Source organism: Melospiza melodia, chromosome 8 (genome assembly GCF_035770615.1).
Source record: "Melospiza melodia melodia isolate bMelMel2 chromosome 8, bMelMel2.pri, whole genome shotgun sequence".
NCBI classification, from domain to species: domain Eukaryota; kingdom Metazoa; phylum Chordata; class Aves; order Passeriformes; family Passerellidae; genus Melospiza; species Melospiza melodia.
In genome coordinates this window covers 18,190,690-18,207,436 of record NC_086201.1, presented here as the reverse complement: position 1 = coordinate 18,207,436, position 16,747 = coordinate 18,190,690, and the positions used below count along the sequence as shown (strand labels likewise).

Below are 16,747 nucleotides of genomic sequence, written 5' to 3'. Positions count from 1 at the left end.
CTCTGCAAGAGCCATATAAAAACACAGCTTCCTACACATTTTCCAACATTTTAGATGGATGTATAACTAGCAAGTCACCTTTGAAAATGCAGTTACTTGAAACCTTAAGCCAATATGAGATAGTTCTGTCAGAAAGGACAGATGCAATTTCCACCCACTCTTACCCTACTCATTTCCCACTGTGTTGGCCTGAGCTTTTCTGCACCTCTGCATTTTAGCCAGATCAGCCTACTAGTCTGACTGAAAACTGTAAATAACTGGGCAGATTTCAGAAAGATCAAAGAGCTGATGCATCGCACTTCAGAAAAGGAATTAGGAGTCTTAATGTCTCGAGATGTCCTGTCACTTTAGAGTGAAAAGGACTAGCTGGCTACCTTCAGTGTCCACCAAATCGTAGTGCTTCACCTAAGTGCAACCTCAAAAGGCTTAAGGCACCAGAAAATGAACGAATGGATCTCCAGAGCCTGAACAATGGAGCAGAACAGGGCCCTAACAAATATTGGCACAGATCCTTTACTTGGTGTAGAACCCAGTAGAAGCAGAATAAAAAGGCAAAAAGAGTCACTAAAATGCCTAAATGCTAGCAAATCTAAGGCTACCATTGAGTTACAGCAGCCTCAGGATTGCTCTCCCAAGATCAGAAAGTGACCAGGATCACCTGTTTCCTTTCAACATGGCCATCAGGACAGCATTTTAAGAAAAATGTGCAGCAAGGATCATATAATGTGAAAACGGATATACAAAGATCCATACTAGGAAAGTTTGGGAGTCCTTCAAATCAATTTTTTTACTCTCTTTAAAACTTATTTCAGGAAACTATCCATAGGTCTCTGGCAAGATGTACTTGAAAGAATTATTTTTTAAAAATTGGTAAAAATCAGTTACTTGTTATCTTTAATTACTGTTAACCAATAATTGGAAATTACTTGCATTTGTTAAAGTTAAACCATTTTCCTATTTTATCAGAAATGGCCTTTGAAAAATTGCTGCTTTTCAATCAAATGTCAGTGCACGAACAAAAAAGCTACTTGTCTTTCCAGATGAGAGGCCCTTAAATCCTTCCTTCTAGTTAGACAATTAGACAATCTGGATTTTTCACTTGATGAAAATACCATTCTTAACTTTTTTATTTACTACAGTGAGATAAGCTTTCTGCTATACTGTAATGATCTCCTCCAGTGCTCCTTGACCACAGGAAAAAACCAAGGCTGACTTAAGAAAGGTTCAAAACAACAGTTCAAGTTTTCCTTGACAAAAAGAGAAATACTGTCTCCAAATCAAACAGCAATGTGGGAAGACAACGCAAGAGTATTCACCAAATCCCTAATGAAGCTGATTAAGTGATTACAGCCTTTCAGCTATCTAGCTGCAGTGGGCTCTTCTTCAAATCAATCTTTGCCCTGATACACATAGTGAGAAACTATCCCCACAAGTAGAGTCTTGTGTGTCAGGCTAGAGATATATCCATTTTTAGTGTGTTTGTGTGGGGAGAGTGAATATACAATTCAAAGATGTAATGATAACAGAAGTGCCATATGTATGGGATGAGCTAGATATTTCCAGATGCCAGGAGAATGTGCTGACTACTTATGCTGTTAATAAAACATGCTGTGATTTCTTCCCTGACAAACCAGAACTCAGAATTTAGCATTCCCAGTATGGGCATTATGCAAAGATGTTTAGAATGAAATCTCCAATTAAACTTAACTACAGCATGGCTACAGAAAATTCATATATAATTTATATCCTTCTGGATACACTGCACCAGGTAGATGGGAGATTCTAACATCCCCCAAACATCTGTCTAGAAGTTTTGGATGAACAACATAAATCATTGTGGGACAAATTATTGTGGGTAATACTCTGTGATGCCACTTTTATAGCCTCTTACTGCATTCTGTTGAAAAGACAACCTATGAATAAGCCTGTGCCTTATCAGTTATCGCTTACGTAAGCCCAGGCTAGGCTCCGACAGGGAAGCCGGGCGACGCTTCCCTCGAGCCAGGGACAAAGGGGCACGGACCGAGCCCTCCATCGCCATGAGCTGCCGCGAGCAGCCTCCACGTCCACGCAAAACATTTCCACCCTCTCCTTGTAACCCGGCAGCGCCGACAGGGCGGGCGCTGCGGCGAGCCAGGAGCAGCGGGCAGCACGCCGGGGAGTACGGCAGGGGGAGCAGGGCGGAGCCCGCCGGGCGCCACCGCCCAGCCCGGCCCGCCGGCGAGCACCGCAGGTGCGGCACCGAGCCGCCGCCCCGAGCCTCGGCCCCCGCCGCGGGCACAGCGAGGGGAGCCGGGCAGCCCGGTGTCGCTGGAAGCGCCGAGGCCGAGGGAAAAGGCGGCCGGGGAGGCGGCGGGGAGCGGCCGCGCTCCGCAATGGCGCGGCGCCCAGGGGAGGTTGCCAGGCAACCGGTCCGGCGGCTGCGGCACCGCGCTGCGCGGGGGGAGCGCCGCCGCCCGCGGGCCCGGGGACTCCCGCAAAGCCTCCACACGGCCTGCTCCAGGGCAACAGCTGCCCCGCAGCCTCAGCCCGGCCGGTCACACGGGAGCTGCAGCAGGGGCGGGAGGGAGCAGGTGTTTCGGGCGGATAACGGCAGGAGAGGCACAAGTGGGGGGGTTGCTGAGGGGAACCCGCCCTCCAGAGCCACCGGCGAGGGAGAGCGGAGCCCCGCCGGGCGAGGTCCCTCCCCGCTGTCCCTGGAGCCGAGCTGAGCAGCGATGGAGCCAAATTCAGGCTTTACCATCAGGGCGGGAAGAAACCGGCGGACCACCATCCCTCCTTCAGTTAGATTTGCGTGCCGTCTGTATTGGATACAGAGTCAGCCATGCTGCCTACTGCCTGCAGCCAGCCAATTCCCCTGCTCCGGGTGGGCGGGTGTTGTGGGGCTTTTTTAAATAGGAAACGGTGACTAAAACCATAGAAACGGACCTAGGGAGTGGGGTGCTGGGACAGTTTTTACATCATCTCCACTCTTTTCAAGCTGTTGGTATATTTTTGATAAAAAAATTAACCTCATCCGCTACATGCAAACCCCCTGAGTTTTGACTTGTATATGTGAGAGGACGTGAGGGTGTACCTGTCCTATTTGTAACTTTGCAAATTAAAGAGAACCTGGATCTGAACGGAGCATTTTCTAAATAGGCTTGCATTTGCAAAGATAGCTGACTAGTGACAAACAAAACTGCCTGTTGAGAAACTTCCAAACCCAAAACACAATAGGCACAGAAAGCATGAGGACCATCCCACATGGGGGAAACAAATATCTCCATGGACAACAGATGAGAATTTCTCCCCCGGGAACTGTACTGACGCTGACAGGCTCCCTGCAGCTGCACAGCACCAGCTGCCAAGGGGCTCCTGCAGGAGTTAATGCAGCTTGAAAGAAGCATTAACTCCCTGGATATCTATCAACCTTCAAGGGCAGGATGCCACAAAATGTTTCCTCATAAGCACTACTCATGCCCCTACTATGTAGCTGCACCTGGAAACACATCAAGGTCTCTAAAGGAGATAGAATCACATGCACAAAAAACCACATCTACAAAAAATCACAACTACACAGTACAACTTCCTTTCTCATTCATGGTCCTCACCAGATTCCCTTTGCCACTGGAATGGAAGAGCTGGCTTTGTTTCAGTAAAGTGCCACTTCAAATAAACTAGAAGCAAAGTGGTTTCACTGATTCTGGAAATTAAGTCACAGATGAGGTCCCATATTTACTTTTAAATATTCTTTTAGTCTTATGATGGTTTATGGGTAGCGGCTCTTACTATATCCTTAGGGACAGAGTGCAGATGGGTCCAAGCCAGCTACTGGTTACAAGTTGTGATGTCTCATGCTAATTGCAGATGGGGCTGATGGTGCTGTTTATTACTGAGATACTTGACATTGACCTATCCGTTTTCCTTTTATTTTTTCTTCTGCCTCTCTTGCTCAGTTATGCTAAACTTGAAGTGCTGGGGCTAAAATTTTACATTTTTGCCTCAGACCAATTTTTAGAGGGAAGCTTCAACTCAAATGAGACTATTTCTAAGAAAAAGGCCATGTATATGTATTTACCCTTAAAATTTTATAGCTACCAATTTTCAAAGCATGAATAAGTCACATTCTGAGTTTGGGACTTTTTGTTTTGGACTAGTATCTATAATAATTGCCTAGAGTTGAAAATTTTTGAAAAATTAGTTTGCATCTATTTGAAAGAACACCGCAGAGATTTCAAAGTGTGAATTACAGAGATAATGCATTTTTCTGTTTATATTTCATTGTCCATCTGAGGGCATTTTCCTTCAACTGAAGTCTGTATTTGTGGACTCTGCTGACCCAGGAGTGGGAATGCTTTCATCTTTTTCTTCTAGATCACTTTTATGTTCGTTATTAAAGAAACCAAACCAAACAAACAAGAAAAAAAAACCCATAAAAACCCAGAAGGAAAAGGGGGCATTTAGGAGAAAAGGGAGACATATCTCAGACTGAAGACCGGCAGCATAAGAAACCTCCAGGGAAATGATACGTGTAAGAACTGTCTGCCTGGATAAAGCAACTGTCTCAAAATTGGCTGCAGTAGTCCTGCAGGCTGGTTGCAGAGACGTGAAAAATTCAAAGACTTGTAGATTACTATGATCATAAAGTTCATCTAGGTTGATCAATTTGAATACAAAGGAGACCAGGCTGGGGAGCAGAAGCAGGGGGAGGAAGCAGTATAATGGAGAAAGCAGACATAGGAGAAAGCAAAAAAGCTTGGGATGAATGGGCAAGAGAGGGAATAAAAACCTGAGATAACTGGACTGGAATTAATTGGAAGGATGGACAAAAAATGTGGAAATGAGTTTATAAATGTGACAGGAGCTCTGTGAAGTATGTGTAAACATGTATTCAATAACTCACTCATATGTGTATCAATATGGTCTCCCTACAACTGTGTATGAACATGCCCATAAAAAGTCCCTATTACTGTAGGAAAAAGGACTGAAATGACAGCATAGAACTGAGGTCTGCTTTAGTTTTAGTGCATTTGTCAGGAGATACTGTAATGCAATGTTCACTGTCTGATGTAGTATACAATATGGATGAGCTCTTAAAAGCAGTGAGATTCGTTTTGGAGGAGAATTCCTTGATTCGTTGGTGCTGCACAGGCATCAGGAGAAGTGACTAGTGGGAAGGGGAAAGGAAGGATGATAACTGTGTCCTTCATTCAAGGTCTGTGTGCTGTTTTGGAGAACTGGCCATGCCACAAGTAGGGTTTGCCTTCTCTGGCATTGGATGCCTGTGTCTATTGGCATCTGCATCTAAGCCAATCTGAACTCCTTTCATATTTCTGGAGAAAAGTAGGTCTTGTAAAAGGCAATTCTTCTGACCTGTTTCAGATATCTACCTTAAGATGAGGCAAGTTGTGCCCTAGAAGTGCCTGTCTGTCAGGACTGACTAGAAGGGGCAAGAGATGAGTACTCAGTACTGCCTGATGGTAGGCAATTCAAACTGCTGTTTTCACAAGTAGCTACAAATCATGATTTCTAGAATGTAAAGACAGCCTTAATTCAGTGTTCCACAGCATACTTTTAATCTGATTTTTTTAAGTGTGAAATATTTAGTAGATCCTTTTACTTCTACACCTCCTTACTAAATATCAGCCACTTATTTTGTGCCTATTACCATTGCTCCCATTTTGTGTTTTAAGAAGCAGAACCACATGTGTTTTGGGAACCAGAATAATATATGAAAATATATGGGGGCTGCATTCTGATACACATTGACAGAGATGGGAGAAAATTGTATATTCCTGTTGTAATACTGAACAATATGTATTAATTACTGTAATTTTAATGGTTTTTATGTATTACAGTTCTGCCAACTGTCCAAAGCTTCACACTACAGGCATCTCTACAGCTGAGTAACTATGTATTTTAAATGAAGATGTCATCAGTGGGAGACACATAAGACTGGATGCATATTCAAAATTTGGCAACCAAAAGGGAAAAATTAAACCAACCAGCATGAAATTACATCCTATGATGAGTAATATGGTTGTTGATTTGTGCAGAACTCGGCCAAATGGTTATATAGGATTCCCAGACCATCATACAGGAACTGTTAGAAAGCTTAAGAGCTGCCCCTTCATCCCCTCCATGTCCCATGCAAAGGCAGAGAGCAAATATCATCACTACTCCCCAGTGACCTGCATGCTTGTTTCCCTGGGTAATGAAAAGCTCAGTCAGATATATAACATTAAAAAGCATTAAACAAGTCTCTATTAAATTTTGAAGATTTCCTTTTTGCTCTGAAAGGAAACAGAGTAGTTAATTGGCCCACAATTAAATAGAAATGCCATTTAAAAAATCCTGAAACAGTTTGCCAGGCCCAGTTTCTGTTTGCCTTTTATAGTGTTCTCAAAACCTGTCATATCAAGACGTAAACTGAAAATATTCTGAACGCTATGAAAACATCTTTATGGATCAATTTATCCTGAGGGACAATGTGCCTATGGCCGACACATGCAGTTAAGTAAGAGCAGGAAGGTACTATCACTATTGCATCAAGAAACTTGAAAGGCCTGAGGGAGCAATGCAGATTCATAAGTGCAGGATCAGAGGGAATGGTTATGAGTGCTTACTCTGATATTCTGCCCACTTTTTATTATACCAGTCCCCTGATTTAAAAAGAGTCTCAGCTGAAACACACCAACTTCATGAGAAACCCCTAGTAAGTTACCTTATGGCAACATACTATTGAAATGAAATGGATGCCTTGTTTCATACTCGGACATCGCTTTCCTGGGTAGTGATGTTAGGAAAAGAACAAGTGCTACAGAAGTATGGAAATGTGCCAGAAATGGAAATCTGAATACTTACATCATATATCTGCCCCAAACTAATTTTTTATAGCTCCTGATTGTTTTCATAAGAGGGAGAAAACAATTAACAGCTTTAAAGTTCAGTCTCTTTTTTTAAAAAATGCAGATTCAGTTTTAAGGTAACTTTATTAAAAAAAAAAAGGAGTGGAGGCTTGCTCATTATAATATTTTATAACTATGGGGAAAAGAAGGATTGCTGAGGACAACCTACAAAATTCTAGGCTAAAATAAAACTGCAGCAAATTGTAACTGGACTATTTGAAACTGAAATTCTTTCAGTGGAGTTTGATAAATTTTTTCCAGTTCAGAATAATTTCCTAAATGTATGGGGGTTTTTTATGTACTCAATTTGCATTTGTTGGTACGTGTGAATAAAACAACAGAGCAGATGCTGAAAACTTCCTCAGGAGAGTTTTTCCATTCCCACTATGTTTGAGCCAGCAAAACAGGTTCTGATTAGAGGGAATACAGGAGCTCCCCAAAGAATTCTTAGAAGTATTCCTTGCTCACAGCATCACCTGCAACCTGGAGCTGTACCACTGCAAGGACGATTTCCCAGAGGAGCTGTGCATATCACGCTGCTTATATCCATACAGAAACATGGATACACGAGTCAATATTTCCTTTGCAATGTATTCAACTTTTTTTCATATAAACTCAATTTGTATACCCTTCTAAAATTTCTATTTCCCCCACCCCACATTTGACTGTGTTTTGCCCATCAGTCACTCTTCTCTAGTTTCCCATGTGATATTTCCTCTTACCACAATTCCACAGCCATTTACCCATCCTCACAATATTTATACCAGCTCACCAGCTCACTCCATTTCTGCATCATATCCTTCATCTTTCTCACTAAGGACAGATTATTTTGAGAATGTGTGAATCCATGAATTAATTTGGAAGTGAGGTCAATACTGAGAAAAGCTATATAATCCCTTTCCCAGCAATGGAGATCACTTCTCCAGAGTTCCCAGCCTCTGCCACTCCAAAGAGCAAGATATCAGCATGAGTAATAACACCCAAGTGTGCCATATAACATTAAAGGTCATCATCACCATCATCATTCCCTGAGGCTTACGTTCATTTTTTTTTCCCCTGAAGAATACTACTGGAGTAAAGTATAGGATTTCTCTGGTAGGACAAATCAGCTTAGCTTTGAGGGCCAAAGCTTTGCTTCACATGAAAGATCCAAAAATTTCATCTGGCAAAAGCACAAGTATCTTTTTATGGTCACAAACATAAAGGCCATTAAGCACTTTAAATGTTAACTATTACTGAAAATAACATAAAAAATTTTGGAACAAGAAGTCTTGAAAATGTTATGACTGTTGCATATGTTTAGCCAACATAACTACAAAAGCAAATTCTGCAAGATATAAAATGTTATTCTGTTGCAAAGTGACTCTTTTAAGTGTGGCCCAGTAGCATGTACTGTCTATTTCTTTCTAATAAAATTGACTTCCTGAAAGGTTTCCATCTTCCCGTTGTTTCTGAGAGTAAAATTTGGTGCTTTTCATTTCATCTATTAATATTTTCCAGAAGCCAAATGAAAGTAGAACTCAACCTGCATCCCAGCATTTTCAAAGCATATTCTCATTGCTTCACTAGGAGAACTTTTCAGCACTATTATTGTGGTACTTGGGATGCTGTTTACTGTCAACACTTTTGTAGTGCTACCCATTTCACAAAATGGAAACCAGGTTCTGCACTGAAAAATCTAACCTGTGTGAACGCATTTGCACAGGGTGTTTGTGCAGCCATCACCAAAGCCTCAATCTGCAAACAATCGTGCAGTGTTTGCCCCATGTCTGCTTTCAGGTTAACACAACTACAGACGGAAGGTTTTTTCATCCTGCCTGGTGTCAGTACTTATCTTGTAGTTTCCATGGTTGCATTATTGACTTTCAGCAAGGAGAAAACACATGGAGCTCACACACTCTACAAATACACCTGTTAAACTCTTTGGATACAACCTTGCATGCTACAGTGCCAGTTAAAATAACTTTGCCAGAAACTTCCAGGAGGGAAGACTTATCTAACAAAGCTTGCCTTGTGGCCCAAGAAGTAGGATTTTCCACTCATTTGGCTGTGGCACAAATGTTTAATTATACACAAAATACAACTAGCATACTTAAAAATAGGCTGTCAAATTTCAACTCTCCTGGGCAGAGACTTTGTTTCATTATAGTGCTTGTCTAGAAATTTGCCATATACTTGCCTTTAAGCACATGGTTTGTTTACCGTGTGCTGGCACCTGTTTATGGAACTGATTGTTAACTGCAAATCCCAGTGCAAAGGCAAAGGACACTTTTTTCTAACCTTGCTCCCCACAGTTTATGATCCATGAAACTCTGGCCAATGTTTTTCTTGAGATCACGGACTGTCAATTTTTTTGCCTGTATCTGTCTCCATTTTGTATACATGTATGGAATCCAGCTCCTAATATATCTGTTATCCTACTGAGACAAACGGGTGAGTCTAGAACACAGTGTATTGCTTTAGAGAACTTGAGTCAGACTTCTAATTTCAGAGTGAGTCATTTACATTTATCATCAAACAAAACTACATTGGGATCAAAGTCTGTGGAGGATTTTGCAGTTACACTGAGCTTGGTGAGACACGGTGAAGATGGTATCGAAAAAAAATGATGCATAATTACCTCCCATTCAGATAGGAGGACTCTTTCTGCCCCACTCTGAAAGCCTGCTGGTAATAATTCAACTAAAACAACATTCATCATGATGTGAGAGGAATGACAGCAGTAAATGAGGAAACATTGTAGCTTTAACTAAGTTAGCTCGGTATTGGTGACCAGAAAGCGATGGAGCCAGAAGTTAACAGGCCAAAATAATCAGGTAGGCTTGTACAGTTCCATACAGCACAAATGCTGCCTTTGAAACCAAAGTGCTAAGCTAAAGGCTGGCTGGACCTGCTGCCACCCTGCTTTTACTGCAGTCTTGAATGTTACCCAATATTTTGGCTAGAGCAGGTGGTTTGGCATCTGAATTACTCAAAAGCTGTATGTTACAACTCCATTTAAGACCAGACAATCAGCACCTTATGGCATAAAACAAAGGCACCCCCTTTCATATGACAAGGCCACATCAGAAAATCCCTTGCTGTACGTTCAAAACCTGGACATCCATCATCTCAAAATGCGTGCCTGCTCATGCTGTCTGTCATCAGTTTGTGCAGGTAAGGTAGCTGTAACCTGCATGGAACAATCATTATCTTATTGAACACAAGCCTCTTCCTTGGTGAAGGACGTTTGCATTTTTAATGCATAATGGCAACCACCTGTGAGGATCTCCAGAAAGATGGTGAGGATCAACTAGCATTAGCTACAACAATAACTCATCTGGCCAAAATCAGCGGAAACCAAGCAAAGAATCAAGCAGAAAGAAGGATCACAATTGCACAAAACCTAAGAAAATTTCACATAGAACAATCACTGAACTTCATCTCGAGAGACCTAAAAATAAGTTATTGCTATTTTTTTATTTTTAATTTTTTTTTCCATATAGTATGGACAACCTGACAGAGTTTTGTTTGTTTAATGTTTCCATTATGTGAATCACTTCATAATGCTTTCAGCTTCGCCAAATATTGATTGTTGATACTTGATTTATTTCTTTAATGGCACTATAAATGGTGAAATATTTCCTTCAATGAAAATAGAAAGTAAATATCAACTTCACAATGCAGATTCATCTATCCTCTTTCCATCTGAATGCTTATAACAAAAACTTCATCATTAAATAGAAAAAATACATTTTTAGTCTGCTTATTGGAAAAACTTTGACAGTATTATTTCCCTAACCTACAAGTTTAAAAAACAACAGGCAAGAATGATGAATCTATGTTGTTGGTTTTTTAATAGGAAGATTAAAAACTGGGTTTGTGTTTATTTAATAAGCATGGTGATAATACTGCAACATTAAAATGTATTTCCAGCCAGTTTTTTTGAGAGCTTTTGCTACAATCTATTTATTCTGGATTGTATCAGGTAGGCTGCTCAGGCAATATGAGTTTGAGTCTTGTTGCTCCTGTTTAAATTTATTGAAATCTGGCCATTTAACATGTCTCTAAAATAATTTCTAGATATGCTCAGAAAAAGCTTCTTAACAGCTTGTAATAAATACTTAGAGAGCTGCCATGTGTTGGCTGTGTTTCTACATTAGCAGCCCCTTCAGCACAGTTAATACTGAGAACTTCTGAGGCACCCAGCACTGAAAGCTGGAGTGGAAGCAAAGCCCTTCTACTGGTCCCAGACCAGTCAGAGGCAGAAAGAGGAAGCAGCTGAACTTCAGTTGGAGGTAAGGGTCAGAAAAAAAAACAATGGTAGGTTCAGAAGCAAAAATAAGAGAGGTAAAGTTGCAAACTTGCAATTTGAATTGAAGAGTGTGAATATAGTTATTCAATGTTTCTTTAAATTGTTTTCTGTCAGTATTTTGGTCCCAAACCTTCTTTACAGGATATCTTCCCAAGTATGCATTAAGTACAGAATGATTATTTCCTCAGCTTTTTTTTGTTTTTAATTTGTAAGGCATTTAGTAATTCCCAACATCATTTGCCTCTCCTCCTTCCCACCTCTAGGAAATGAGGTACATTATTTGTCTTTCAAAGACAGTAACAGAGGAACAGGAGATACAAGTGACCATTGGCAGAAATGTCTTCTAACCCAGCATTTCTAAGAATGGTGGGTGTCCATGAAATGAGAGAAGGTACAAGAAATGAATTTATTCTAGTGACTTCAGGAAGCCTCTAGAAAGGAGGCCCTGGGATTCCTGATGCCTGCTTGGCAGGCTGGGACCGAGGGCAAAGAGAGAGGAACATGAAGGCTCTGATGGGCAAGAGGCTGCTTCCACTCAGGGGGAGTGCAGGACCAGGGTCTGCAGCTGCAAAGGATCCACTGTGGTTTTTGAGAAGCCGGTGGGAGCATGTCTATGGCCTTAAAACATTGGAAGCAACACAGTGAAAATCTTGCTTGATATTTTCTTGTGCTCCCGCTGAGAGCATAACGGGATTACGGTTGCGCTTGTTGCTACCAGGTATGAGTCAAGCAGATAGACTATATTAGATTTCAGTGTTCTCTCCATCCCTTGGGTGGGAGAGTTTTTAGGGCTTCTTGGGGGTGGAGCAGGGCTGCAGGTAGTGACCACACAAATCTATTCATCCAGGTCTGAGATGAAATCAAGGAAGCAGCCCTGGCAGCATAACTGATGCTGTTCTTGCTCTTGCTGCAGGGTGGGTACACTGGTCTATGCTGTTGAGATCTGATGCTTACATGAGTACAAAGTACACTTCATTTAGAGTAATTCAGTATTCAAAAGTAACAAGTAGGTTTTAATAGCCCCTATACTTAAGTTTCACACAACATAGCTTTCTCTTAGGGTCAAGTTTTGCTTGAACTCCTTCAGAAATATCCAACTTTATTCCTAGTCAAAGATATCTGGGTCAGGCTTTGATATGATACAGCCATTTATGTGCCAAGACCTAATGTTCACAATAAATATATTCAAAATCTGTAAGAATTTTGCTTCAATGTTTTCCTTTAAGGGTTATGATAACTCAATTGATTTTCTTTTTATTTTTTTAAACAGAAGAGTTCATCTAAAGATTACCTTTGAAGCTACATGCCCATTTGACCTACTAACTGCATTTTATGAACACTGCAATATTTCTGTTATTACAAATATTTTTTCTTTGAAAATTGGTGCAGTTTAAAAATCAAGAGAACAGAGCCAGGTATTTATCCGCTTCCCTAATATTGAGAATGTGAGTCATCCCATTGACATGTCTGTTTGTTGTTGAAGTGGGGCCTATAGACATATGAGAGCATAATTATTTAATGCATTTGTCACCAGAGGAAATAGCAGATCATTTGGACATGATCATTCATCATTTCTCCAGATCCGTTCAATAATGAAGGAACCTTCACCATCTAGTGAAGAGACCTTCAGACATTGCAATGGCTCAGCCATAACCAGATAATGCATATTGAAAACATTGATCAGAAAAATGCAGCTAAGCAGGCAACCTGCAGAGATGGCGAGAATGTGTGTGAACCTTCTTAATGTTTCACTTGTATCTATGGAATCATCTAAAGCCAACACAGCATCAAACATTCAAATCCCAACAGGCAATTTTCTGTTGCTTCACTAATCACCACAAAAAGAAAAAAGTTTGCCTTTTCACAGGTGTGTGAAAATTTTGATGAAGTGCTACTTACCACCTTATAATAGAAAGCAACAGGGAAAAAAAACTGATTGCACAGTCTCTGTATTTTTCCCAGCCTGGTTATTGAGACCCTTCTGTGATCTATGACTTTGTAAGTCAAGGCATTTCTGTGTTGTTTTTAACAACTAAAACCATTATTGGTGTAATGAAGAGAAGGTAGAAAAAAGACCAGAAGGTTTGAAAGAAGAGTCAGGGGGTGCTGCATGAGCTTCCCACCTCCTGAGTCATTCTGCTGTCTCTCCCAGTGGGTATCATGCTTCTAAAAAAATAATGAAAGGAATATTTTTTTCTCTCTCATGCAATATGGAATGAAGTTTCAAAATAAAAATTTCATTCTTATATATAAAAAACAAGTCATAAAACAGATGTGTTTCATATGGTATATGCAGCAGTGCAAAACCATGTTTAGTCACAGACAAGTCCTCCATTCTGTCTTCCATCAGGGAGAGGCTGTTTTGGGAGATGAGGGAGGGGAGAATCCTATAAATCTCTTATGCCTCACAGAAAAAAAATATATGAATTTATGAAGTAAAGATAGCCTCACACTGAAAATGCTATAAAGAAGCAACAGTACATCTCCACATCAAAATTGTGCAATCCCAGAGATGCAGTTGTGTGCTTTAAAAGACATTCAAATTTGTATTCAGAATACAGCACCAATATAGCCTCCCACAGAAAAAGAAAACACTTGTGGATGACCACCTTTAAACAGCAGCAACAAATTACCACAATTAAGATGAAAACCACAAACTCAAAAATAATTCCTATTATGAACATGCACGCTTAAAAAACACAGGACCAGAAAGCTGCAAAGAGCAACATTATTTTTCATTATTGTGCTAAGACCTGATTGAATGCTATGAAAAATCCATGCAGTGGCAAAGATGGCTATTATTTCCTCTCCTCTTGCTCTATTAATATTAATTGAAAACTAGGTGTGGCACCACAAGAGAAGAATCTTGGTAAAAACCAGCTAGAATTTGTTGGCTTTTAGCATTCTAATTAAATATAATGTTGTCTTACCTGATTAAAGGAGGATTAAAAATCATAGCATAAGAAATATCCATACACTTGTAGATAGATGATGAGAGGCTCCTTCTACTGCAGGTACAGGTTCCTGGGCAAAGCAGCTTGTAAACTCTTGATTTCACTGAAATGAAAAAGGAAAGAAATAAAGAACCTCCCCATAAAAGCAACAAAGGAGCCTCTGCAGTATTCTGTAGTCTCTTCGCCTGCTTCCTGTTCTGAGATTCACTCCTTGAATCCCAGCATCGATCAGAAAATTGGTCGTGGGGGAAAAAAAGGAGGGGGGAGAGCGGAGAGGGAGGAAACGAAGCGGCAGCAGATTCCGTGCTGGCTCCACCTCCTGGCAGGACCCGCACACCCTGCCCGCGCAGCTTGAGCACCGCGATACCCCGAAGTACACAGCTTTAACTACAGGAACGGCAACACTGAGCAGTGCTTACCAATTCCTGACAACTGCCTTGACATTTAAAGTACACAACACGATTTTTTCTTTTTTTTCTTTTTTTTTTTTTTTTTTTTTTTTACAATGAGGTAAATATTTGAATACATCGGTATACACATAACTGCAGAAAACTCAAGGAACTGCCAGATATCTTTATTTTACTATGTACTAATGCACGTTCTGTTTAGAAATAAATCATTCTTTGTGCACTACTCCCCACTACAGATATAGTGGCAAGTAAGTGTGCAGGTTTTCTTCCTTTGATTATTGATCCTGCAAAACACAAATGACATTTATATATTTATTGAAAGCCAGAAGAAAACTAAAGTTGTTAAGTAAGACAAAAGGAATGTATGTAGCAAGAACTATTACATTATTGCTCAATAAAGAGTGTTTAGGGTGAGCTGTTTTACTTACTTTAATCCAAGGTTCCATTGCATTTTACAGCATCTTAGAACTAATCTTTGGTATTCTGGATACTATTAGTTGTAAAAGACTAATGTACAAATTGACTGCCTCACCCCAGTTGTCTCTAGCCACAATTCCTATAATAGCAGTGTTGGATTTAGTGTTACTAAAGGATACCTTACACTGGAATGCTGTGTAGCTGACTGTTTCTACTTTTATCTTCTATTTCTATCACGTACACCTGCTCTGTCACATCACACAGCTAGCAGCCACCTGCATGTGGGGTTGGCTCAGCAATTCTCAGCTGTGGAGGAAAATTTAATCATACCAAAACATGGGGCCTGGGGGAGGAAAAAAGTGCAGAGTTAACTAGGAATGGATCTAGATGAAAACTGTGTACTTATAATTGGGAACCATGATCTAACTCATCACAAAAATCAGTGTTGTCAAGACAAGGGAGTAGCTGAAGAGACAGTCCATTTGAGTAATGACGGATATTTTTGTCAGCTTAAAACACTCATCACAGTTATCCCAAAGCCTTGGAGTGTCCCAGGAAAATGATCCATTTTCATGCTTGTTCAAGCTCTGCTTTGGGATCTCGGACCCTGAAAGGACTCCAAAATACTAAAATAGTGCAAGCAGTGATAATAATAGTTCAAAATACCTATTGTGCAAGCATGGACTGAAATCCCTTAGAAATCCCGCTGGCACCAAAAAATGCGCTCTAGTTTGACTTTAAGGAACTTTTTCCTTGAAATACTCCTTTATACAGAGCTACTCACACTTGCGAGGGCTTCCCCGCGAAGTGCCGCCAGTGTTACCCTCAGCCGGCGCTGTCCGCGGTGCTGGAGCGCGGCCCGGCTCCACGGGCTCCCCTCCTCAGTGCCCGCATCTCCCAGCATCTTCCTTTGCAATATGCTTTGACAACCTTGTATAAATGCTGAAATACGTCATAAATGCATATAGGCCTACTTGAGATCAAAAATGCTGAAGCTCATGTTCAAAAGCCTAATTCTAAAGTCACTTTTTGAATGTATTTTTTGGAAAATTATCATTTCATTGGGGTATGTAATATTAAAGGTTTGAATATAAATTCAACTTCATAAACTAAACAGGAACATCTATGCTATCTAAGAAAAAATATAATTTGAATTAATAACATCTGTACTATTAAAAGTGAGATAACACTTGTGCAAGAAATTTGAAAATTATATGAATCTTTATTGCTTAGAATAGTAGTAATATGTAATTCTTTGCAGTAGAGGAGAAATTTAGTTAAAGGTGTACTGGTAATAAATATGAATTTCAGTTGCATTATAAAAAATATACACAAACTCAGAGAAGCTTTTATTATGTAATCTTAATCCTTCTACTCCTCACTTCTAAAATCTGTAGGTATATGGCAATTACATCTTAGTGCTAAAGCTCACGGGCAAAGTGAGATTTGATTTTCTGTATCTTCATGAGGAGTAAAACTAAAATAAGATATTATAAGATCTCTGATATACCACAATAAAGTGCCACAGTAATTAAACAGACTTAACTGCTGATTCTCTGGAGTTTTCTAAGGTTTTATTTTCCCATACAAACTGGATTTTTCACAAAGTGGCACAAACTTTCAAGCAGTTACAGTGAGAAAGTAAAGAAATTCTCTATGAAAACTTCAGAAGAGATCCAAAGAGATCCTAGCAAATCTCTCATAGCTGAATCTAAATCTCCTAAAGCTATTCAACACCTACAAACATGATTTATTCCTGGTTTTATTAACCATTTTAATAGT

At 40.2% G+C, this 16,747-nt stretch overlaps 1 protein-coding gene across 4 annotated transcripts in view; it reads right to left on the bottom strand.

The window, feature by feature from the left end:
- Positions 1 to 14,419, bottom strand: part of SCN2A (sodium voltage-gated channel alpha subunit 2) — a 73,469-nt gene extending 59,050 nt beyond the window's left edge. For 3 of the 4 annotated variants that reach the window (XM_063162024.1, XM_063162026.1, XM_063162025.1), the window contains exon 1: positions 14,115 to 14,419. The gene's annotated coding sequence lies outside the window, so the exon portion shown is untranslated. The remainder of the gene's footprint in view (positions 1 to 14,114) is intronic. The other variant, XM_063162023.1, reaches the window with a different exon arrangement.
- Positions 14,420 to 16,747: the final 2,328 nt, after the last annotated feature.